Genomic DNA, 9963 nt, shown 5'->3' with positions numbered 1-9963 from the left:
GTCTGAAATGCGACATATTTATTAAGAGTATTTAAACTCTTATAGAATTTGGCTCATGATGCATGCCTACTACTGCAGTCAGTGATGACGTGACGAGACGAGTATTGCTTTGGATGGTGGTGAGCTGAGTAATGTGATGAACATCGTTGCATGGTTGCGATGAGCACTGTTGCAGTCCCCTATCTGGGAAGAGTATCCTTGTACTTTCGCCTTGTGAATGGACACGGTCCCCAATTTTCTTATGACCACCCCAAAAAATGCCAGCCACACGCTGCCCAGCACATAGATTTTCACCGTCTCCCTGTTGGATTTTCCGGCTGAACATTTATTAGACATGAGGGATCAGTTCATGAATGGTCTCCATGGTGTTGTGTTGATGTGTCCAACATGCAGAGTAAGAAGAAGAAAAGCCACCATTAAATGCCATTCAACCTGCATGTGTTTAGTTAATTGCTCTACTGGGAAGTAATATAATTATCTAACTGATAATGACCATGACATTTTTTATATTTCCTCAAAAAAACACTGCAAATAATATGGTGCAATATCGAGCAATACTACAGAGCAGTACCATAATTTCATGAGTGTTTCAAGAATTATTATAGCAAATATAAATACCACTTGTGAGCACATTCACATGTCACAGACAAGTCTTCAACCCGGGTTTTCACCTTTATCTCTTAGCATAGAATGCCTCCAGCTAGGGGTTCTGGGACGTTACATGCAAATGAGCAAACAGTGTCACCTTTTGTTATCAAATATTATCAAAGACCCCATGATTTTAAACGACTGGTTATACCCCGATATCCTACGTGGGAAACCCCGATTAGGTGGGATCATTGATCGCTGCCTTGCTCATGAGCACAATCAGAAAATCTGATTGGGGGGGGGGGTGCAGTCACGGCATCATGACGTAGCGATGTCACGTGACAGAGCATTGCCATAGCAATGAATAACTATGATGACACAGCGTCGCCATGATGCAGTGATGTGGATGGAGAAGGGTTCCTCTCTTACAGAGGCCCCGCTCTCGCCTTGGCAATCAGTTCCATTGCTGTGCGAGGCCTCTGTAAGCACAATAGCAATTCTTGGGGTGTACTTACCGAATTGGTTTAAGCAAGGCCAGTAGCGTAACCAGGGGGGTAAGGGAGTGCAAGGATTACCTCCCTCTTACACCCGTTCTGACAATCGGTCAGGGGATTACATGATGATGAAGAGTGCGGGGAGCGCAGATAATCGGTGAGGGCATGAAAAAAAAAAATACAAATAGTGCTATTCTGTTTAAAAAATGGGGCTAAAGGTGAGTCTCCAAAAAGATGTGCACTCACACTCATGGAAATAAACAAGCCTTGATTCCCAAATGGGGGGCTTAGTGGTGATTCTCTCAGTGTTCTGCTTGAATGCAGAGTTGCAGGAGATATGGGATGAACTCTCAGGCAGATGAAAAAATAGAGAGAGAAAGTATTGTGCAGACGGTCATCATAGATTGGAAAATACACATGGAAGTAGAAATGGCAACTCACATAGTGACCCTACAGTAGGTACAGGGCATTGTACGAAACAGCTGGGTGGTCTCTGGTGATTGAGGATGGAGTGCTGCGGTCGGTGGGGCTCTCGCATGTGGGGCTGGTGCACCTTCAGCTCCCTGCGACTTTGTGGCTTCAATTCCGCGTTCCAACCTCACGTGATCGACCTCTATATGTGATGACGTCAACCTCCGGATCACACTTGCCAGGTTGACAGGACGGATATGTGGAAAAGTGAAGAATAGTGCGCAACTACTAAACAACTCACAACGTGAAGTGATACACTGGCGACACACTTTATTCGAGCTCGGCTAGTCCCATGAATTCGGGTATACCCGGGTGTATTGAGGTTTGTGACTGTTTTCTGCCCGAGTACATTGGGTTATTTTCCAGGCAGGGATTGAAGCATTTTATTCCCGCTGGCTGCAATACTGCACAGTATAAATATATATACTGCATTACAATTCATGAATTTATGCCATCTGGTAGACACGCGAAGCATTGCAGCCTATTAAATCCTAATCATTATCATTTAACAGATCAGCCGCCCGTCAGCCAGGCATGAACCCAGGCTGGGAAGGCAAACGCAACGGGGCTTGTCAGAGGTGAGGAGCGGCGCATTCCAGGTATCTGCCAGGTACATACTGGGTATTTGCTCGAATAAAGTGTGTCGGTGCAGTAATACAGTGGATAATAAATGAATAATACGTGACCATATTGACACTAAGTAAAATGGAGCATCTGCAGCTGGGATACCAGGGATGGCTCAGAACACCCCCTAGAAGTTTAGACAAAAACACAAAAGACACAGCGCACAACGCTCATAGTGCATTAAAAATTATATTAAAACAACCATTCAATAAGGTAAGTATTGTGCGTACATTAAAGAAAATTCAAACAAACCTGTCAGGGGTTATATTACCCGTGCACCACACAGAACGCCAGATCAGATGTCGTCAGTGGTATTGAAAGCAGTTCCTCGATCTCCCGGTTCCAAGTGGGGGTGTACAGAGTCATAAGAGTCTCCACTCACATGGGAAGAGAGTCCAGCACGTCTGTGGTGCTCACGTGAGAATTGCCGTGTCAAACGGATCTCCACGATGGCTGGAAAACCTCTGACAGTCCTCCGTTCCGGCACTTCCGGGTTGATGATGTCACTGGAAGGCGACACTATAGCTCGCGTCGCAGACTTCCTCCGGTAGCCGAATAAGCCCACAGTATTAGGGAAAGATATAAATGGTAGAACAATAGCACTTTATCCAACGCGTTTCGAAACCGTGATCATCAGGGAGTATTAAATGATCAGAACACAGGCATTGAAATACCCCACGCCTGCACCCAATTGGTCCGTCAATTAGGCGCTCCAGCCAATAGGATGGAGGCGAGGAGGAGTCAATAGCCCGGATCATAACAGCATATAGTTGCCAATGGCAACATTACAACAATACAAACTTTATTAACACGAACAACAGTACAATGTTGGTAATAGGAAAAAATATGGCTCTAAAATAAAGAAAGAGATGTTAGTACATATTCACACAAAAGTAAATTAAAATATTAAATAGTATAATAACACCTACAGAATCAACTAAACCTGAAGACAATCGAGGGTAACAAATCTTAAAGAAGAAGCACGAAACAAATAAAAAATATGTATATAAATGGAATATATTTACTAAAGAATTTCTCTTAAAATTGGCAATAATAAAATAGCAAAAATATTTTGTAAAGACATTTTTATAGAATAGACTTCATCTATTGCAATTCAGACCATATTGTCTATTTAATAGAATGTCCCTGTGGCCTACATAAATCTTAAGGTGCGCATCCAAGAACATTTACGTAACATCAAAATTGGGTATATGAAACATAGTTTATCAAAACATTTTGTTCAGCACCATAATGGGGATCCCTCCTCTTTGCTCTTTAAGGGTATTAAACATGTACCAAGAAACAGAAGGGGAGGTGATAGGGTTAAAGAGCTATCTGTACAAGAAACCTTCTGGATACATAAATTGAGAACTTTGTATCTGGGGGGTTTAAATGAGGACATCGATATTTGGTCCGTTTATTGATTGTCCTCATTATAATGAACTGTGGCTCTATTCTATAAAAATGTCTTTACAAAATATTTTATAAGTGAAAAGCTCACTTCCTTAGGGCTGGTGACAGACTTTTATAATTGTACGAGCTTTACTTGTCACTTCTAGACATTTGAACTGTAATAAAGTATAATACACCATATAGGCTTCTTTCTGTTTCTCTTCCAAAGCTCTCTGATCACACGCTTGTAGACTGGGAAGCCAAGGCACATCTATAATACCCAACTATCCCCCCAAAGGGTATATAATCTACCACGTATTAACTGTGATTATTACAATATCGTTTAAATCTCTCTCTCTCTCTCTCTCTCTCTCTCTCTCTCTCTCTCTCTCTCTCTCTCTCTCTCTCTCTCTCTCTCTCTCTCTCTCTCTCTCTCTCTCTCTCTCTCTCTCTCTCTCTTCTCTCTCTCTCTCTCTCTCCTTTCTTTATTTCTCCTCTCGTTGAATAATTTTCTAAAAAAATATATATTATTGCTTTAATTCCTTTTTCATGCGTAATGCTTGTATAGAGCAATTGAACATCACAGGTAACCCACCTAAAATCACTCACCCAAGTAATTTGCTCTAGTAAGTTCAAAATGGATGTGAAATCTCTTACATATGAATTTAGACATAATAAATATTTTTGCAAAAACAAAACAAACATAATGTGATAGATTCCATGGCAAGGAATTTATCCCATGAAACTATGGGTCTTCTAGTTGGATTACTGAAGAATGTATGTATCTTTGGCAAATGGCAGTACATTGCAATATATAGATTTTCATTATACTGTATAGTCAAATTATTTCTGTGTAAGAATGACTTTCTTTTTCAGCCAATAAAGATTTCAGGTCTTTCAATAAAACTTTTATAGTATCAAATTTAAGTAAATAATACGAGTCATCATTTAAAAGTTGCAATGCCTCAACAATATAATCATTTTTTTCTATAATACAATACCACCTACTTTATTGGCCTGTTTTATTATAATACTCTAATTATTCATTCATTTATCCAGTCCATTTTTTCTTCTGTTTACTCAAACGGGTTTAATATACATATAATAATAGAATAATTTGTCAAAACCCCTTTCAACCAAAAAAAATCCTTCTCTATTCTATTGGGTAAAATGTAGGTTTAGGTTTTAAATTGGTCAAAGCACTAATATGACTTTTAGGAGAATAAGATAAGAATCCTGCATTTCTTTTCATATCCAATTTACTCAAATGTATTTTTAATCTAAGATGTCTCATAAATCTATTGATCTAAAAATGAAAGCTGAAACCCATTTGGCCACAGGAGGGCGCAGAGGACAATCATTAAATAAAAGTCTCTTCTTGATTTTTAGTCAACACTATATTTGAGAGGTTAAGGCAGCAAAACATTTTTTTTAATAAATCATTTCTATAATATTAGATAATGCTGTCTGCATTTTTTTAAAACTTCTAATGCCATTAAAATAATAATAATAATAATGTATTGATCATCCTCTGTTGCTACATTTACTGTAGAAAGTCACATCCACTTCCTCTTTTGAAACAGGTTCTGACATGCACCTTTTTGAGCTCTGCCCTTTGGCAACAAAGTATCACAAACATATATGTAGCCATGTTCCAAGGAGCACACTGTCTACTACTCTGGATGCTGTAACACTAATGTGCTACACTTAGCAATATAATGTTATATATCAGTTGCAACATTTCACTGACTGAAGCATAATCAGATGTCTGCCATTCAGTTAGGCACACAGTCAGGATTTATACTGTAACATGAGCACCAAGCGATTGCTAGTTTAGGTAAGAATGTAGAATTATACATTGTCAAAGGCTTTACATATACAAATAAAAAAAAGGGGGGGGGTTGTAGTATTGCTGCTTTAAAACCCTCCTTTCTGTTCTAGCATTAATCTATTTTTGCTGTATTTTATACCCTCATCTCGTCCCTTCCCTGAGGGTTCCTTCTTATTTTCCCTCATACCCTTAATTTCTCTTTTATTGTTCTACTCTCCCATGGGTTTCCTTTCATACGTCTCTGTTCCATCTCTTAAAATGTTTATCATTCAAATTATTCTTTCTGGTGATGTAGGAAGAGCATTAAAGGTATTTGAATTTCAGTGACCCTACAGATCATGGGTCTAGAAACCTCTCCATTGGGTCTTTTAGGCGGGGCTCGTTTCAATAGTCTATGCAAACAGGAAACATTCTGGATCTTCGGAATGGAAATTAATTTTCCTGCTGTCTGAATAAAGGTCTTCATGTTTCCACTATAGTTTGAACACTTTCGTTCATTTCCTTCCTTCTTAAATATTATTAATGGGTCCATTTGACTTTTATACCAACTCTTTTTTTTTTTTAGTGATTTTATTCATAATTTTAACTTAGATTTTTCTAATAGTAGATGTTTTTTCCTACATTAATAAATGATTCTTAATTACAAATATATTTTTATTATATAAATTGTGATGATTATGTATTCAAGATACTGGTACATTTACTGATACTGATATACACTAAAACTCTTGAGTCTAATATTGTACCTTACTGTGTTGCCCTGTCATTCTGTTCCCCTTATTCTGTCCCCCATAGGGTTATAAGCTAGTAACTGTGTGTGGGGGGTTAACTATGCAAGCCCAGTGGGCCAGTTAATGCATTCTATGCTGTTTTCCCTTTGACTCATGGTCCTGTAGCTGTCTGTGCAAGCTTATAAGTGGGTTGCCTTGTATGGGTGGCCCCTTATGAGAAATTGCTGCAGGACAGAGACTTCTGGAACATGAGGAAAAAGAAGGATATTTGGGAGCAAACAGTGTTAACCTGTATTGCCTGCCAGCAAGGTATTAAAGCTGAGTCTAGAAGGCATGCATGTTAACGCAAGTTTTAAAATCCCAGCTCACAGATCCCAGTTTTAGAGTGTCAGCTCTATGGATCAAATGTTACTGTTACTGTATTGGATGTAGGGGCTGGTGTCCTAGAATGGGATTTAGAGCCCCAATTCACAGACCCCACATTTGAAGTCCAAATTGTAGAGTGCAAGCTCTAGGGAACAAATATTAGATGTAAAGTGTTTTAAAACTACAATTAATTTTGTATTTGTGCTGTGAGCTGAACTGCATACAGGACAAAAGGCAGCCAGAGGTGAATTAGCATTTCAATGCCACCAGCCCAAGTATAGGGATTCCCTGTGTTAATTGCAACATGGTGAGGGGGAAGGGCTATGGACTTGCTATCTTCAGAGAAAGCCTTTGTTTCATCTAGACACAGGGGAGCAAGGAAAAAAGGGGGTATGGGCTATCCAGGAAAACGGTTGCTGGATTTCAAACTCATAAGCACGATTTCCATTGACAAGTTTTGAATTTTTCCCTCCTATCATTGAATGCACAACCACAATCCATGCTCTAATTTGCTGCCAGCCCCCTCAATGTATTAGATAGGCAGCAAGACCTATATAAGGGAGAGCAGTGTAGCGGATAACTCTCTTTTCTGTTGGAGATTTGAAGACAAAGAGCTGCTGGCTGGCTTCTCAAAGGTGCTTCTGGGTGAAAGAGCTATTCACACAGAGACGCATGGAGAAGCCCAGCCAGCAGGCTGGAACCAACCGGAGCGGACAGGGTAAACGCCTTTTGCTGAAGCAGATGCCCGCAACTAGGAAATGGCTAGATCTCAACCCCCAGACCCCAGCAAGTGTGAATATTCTCTGTATTTTGTGTTCCTGTGTGTTTCCAAGGTCTTATCCAAATAAACCTCATTTTATTTCACTGCCTTGTGACTGATCACTTAAATATAAATGTGTTAAAAGACCTGGTCTACCGTGACACTGACCTCCAGACCATTATAGAAGAATACATCAAATACATCCTGCAGCCTATTCTATAAGCCTTCAAAAAAAAAATGCTGGGCCGGTTAGGCAGTCAGTTTTTTGAGCCTCGACAACCTGTGATAGCAAAATTCCCAAAACTGGTGAGTAGCCAGCGATGGGATGTTCGCCTCTCTCAAACGGACTAACCCGGTAACCTGCAGCGATCTGGCTGATGCATTTCTCGCCAGCGATCGCAAGATTTTAATATAAATTTTAATACTAGTGTAGTTGAGCAGGGGGTCTCTGGAGCAGAACCGCATGGATTTCAGGTCCAGGGACCCCCTGCTTCCAGAGATACAGGCCCCGTTACGGGGTGCTGGTATCTCCTATGTATTTAAATGTCTCACGTCAGGCGACCGTGTGATTTAAATGCATAGACGATACTGGCACCCCATAACGGGGCCTGTATCTCGGGAAGTGGGGTGTCCCCGGACCTCAAATAAATGTGGTTCTGCTCCAGAGACCACCTGCTCATCTACACTAGTATTCAAATTTATATTAAAACAGCTTTATTGCCTTAGCGGCTAGCCACTAAGTCAATGAAGGGGTTAAACCTCAATAGCCTGTTTCTTGAGGCAGAGGGGATGGCCTAAGGGGGTAGTAGTCCCAAGGTGGGAGGTTAGGCCTTCCTGGAAGGTTGCGGGAGGAGTTAAGTTAAACCCTTCATTACCATAGCGGTGGGAACCGCTATGGTCATGATGGGGTTAATCAGTCTCGCTACTCCCCGGAAGGCCTAAACACCAACCCTTGGGGTAACTACCTCTTTCACCAATCCCTCTACCCCCAAGAAACAAACATACTACCCACCTCCTCTACCCACAAACACCCCCCATAACACATACAGTACATTCATGGGCAAAATAACTATTATCCTGATATGGATAATAGCTCATTTGCCCATTATAAAATCAAACATTAGTCAGCCGGCATAAATAAAGTAAATCCAACTTTCTACTTAAACCTGCCAACATCATCCTCGCCAGCATACTCCAGGTCCATGTCCTCCATTGTCAGCAAGCGTACATGAAAAAATACAATCTAATGGCCCCTAACCCCTTAATCACCTTATTACGGGATTAACCCACCCAACCACCCTCCCTGGGCCTACTTTACCCACCCTCTACCCATTGGTGTCACCTACGATCCGCTGTTACGCCGCGACCGGAAGTGACGACATCATCCCGCGACCGGAAGCGAAGCAGCGCCACCCGCAAACGGAGGTGGTGATCGGATCGGAGCTCCAGACGGAGATGTGTGGTGAGAGACGGTGTTTGCCTTCGTCCAACCCGCGTCATTTAGCTTTATAGTGCAAATGCTGTTTTAACTTTGAGACACTGTAAGTGTGCATTTTATACGTTTTTTTGATAAAGGGTCATTACCGACAGAACTGTACTCTGTGTGTTCTTCTCCCTTCTCTCGCTGAGGTACATCCCGTGAAGCACGGAAGCCAGTGATACACATCCATCATTATATTGATCTCTATTGCCTGAAAACTACTATCTTCTTGTGAGTAGGAATAACACAGGAGCCAAGCTTTATAGGGATATTCCCAGCACTGTTTATACATCTGCACTTAGAGCCTTTTTTATGTTTTTTTCCCTATTCTCCCCCTGGATCGTGTGATACAAGTTGTTACTGAATTAGTCAACTCATTCAGAGTGAGTCACTCAATGCTACTAGACGTGTCCATTGAGTGGTGATACACACAGATATAATACTCAAAAGATTGCTGACTTAGTGCTCTAGGTTTGGTTATTGATAAATGTGAGCAACATTTTCACTTAAAGAGTATGTCCCCCTCTGCCCCTTTCCACCTCTTTCCCTCTCCAGATTTTTAGTGATAAAAAGAAACATTGCAAATTTGCGGCAGGATTGAATTTTTGCTACTGTAACATTTCACCCATCTCTACCAGTGCCTGTCATAGGGCTGCAGTGTAACCGGGTAAGGGAGGAGGCATTGGATATTAGGACACAGGCCGGAAGGTCAGTAGCTGTAAAATGGTGAAATGTGTGTGCTGTGGGTTACAGGACAGCAGCAGAGGGTGGTGTGATTCACCCCTCCCAAAGTTGCTAAATATGTTAAAGTAGTTAAGGATGAAATTGATGCTCTGGGTAAAGTCATGTAATCTCTGTTTAATCATATCTAATCCCTCGTTATACCCCTTCATGAACACAATACTCTGCACTAACATGCCTCTATTACCGCAATTGTCTCCACTGCTTTGTCCCTTCTGAAAGCATTCTCTCTTGCAGTGGCCAGTACAGTATATCGGGAATGCTCTACCAACTCCCTTTTCACCAGTCCCCCAGTGTCCCTATGTTCAAAACCCAACTAAAAGAAATAAGTGGCTGTTATATAGGACCTCAAGGATCGCTTTGAATGTCATACATTTATTGTTTAAAGGTGACTCGGATAAGTAATTAATTAAGAAATAAAACCTGAAAACTCATACGCTCCAAATACAAAGATAATAGACTGCAAGCATAAAAAGAATCCATAA

This window comes from Ascaphus truei, chromosome 6 (genome assembly GCF_040206685.1).
Source record: "Ascaphus truei isolate aAscTru1 chromosome 6, aAscTru1.hap1, whole genome shotgun sequence".
NCBI lineage: Eukaryota > Metazoa > Chordata > Amphibia > Anura > Ascaphidae > Ascaphus > Ascaphus truei.
The sequence above is the reverse complement of the archived record's forward strand: the minus strand, read 5'-3'. Positions refer to the sequence as shown.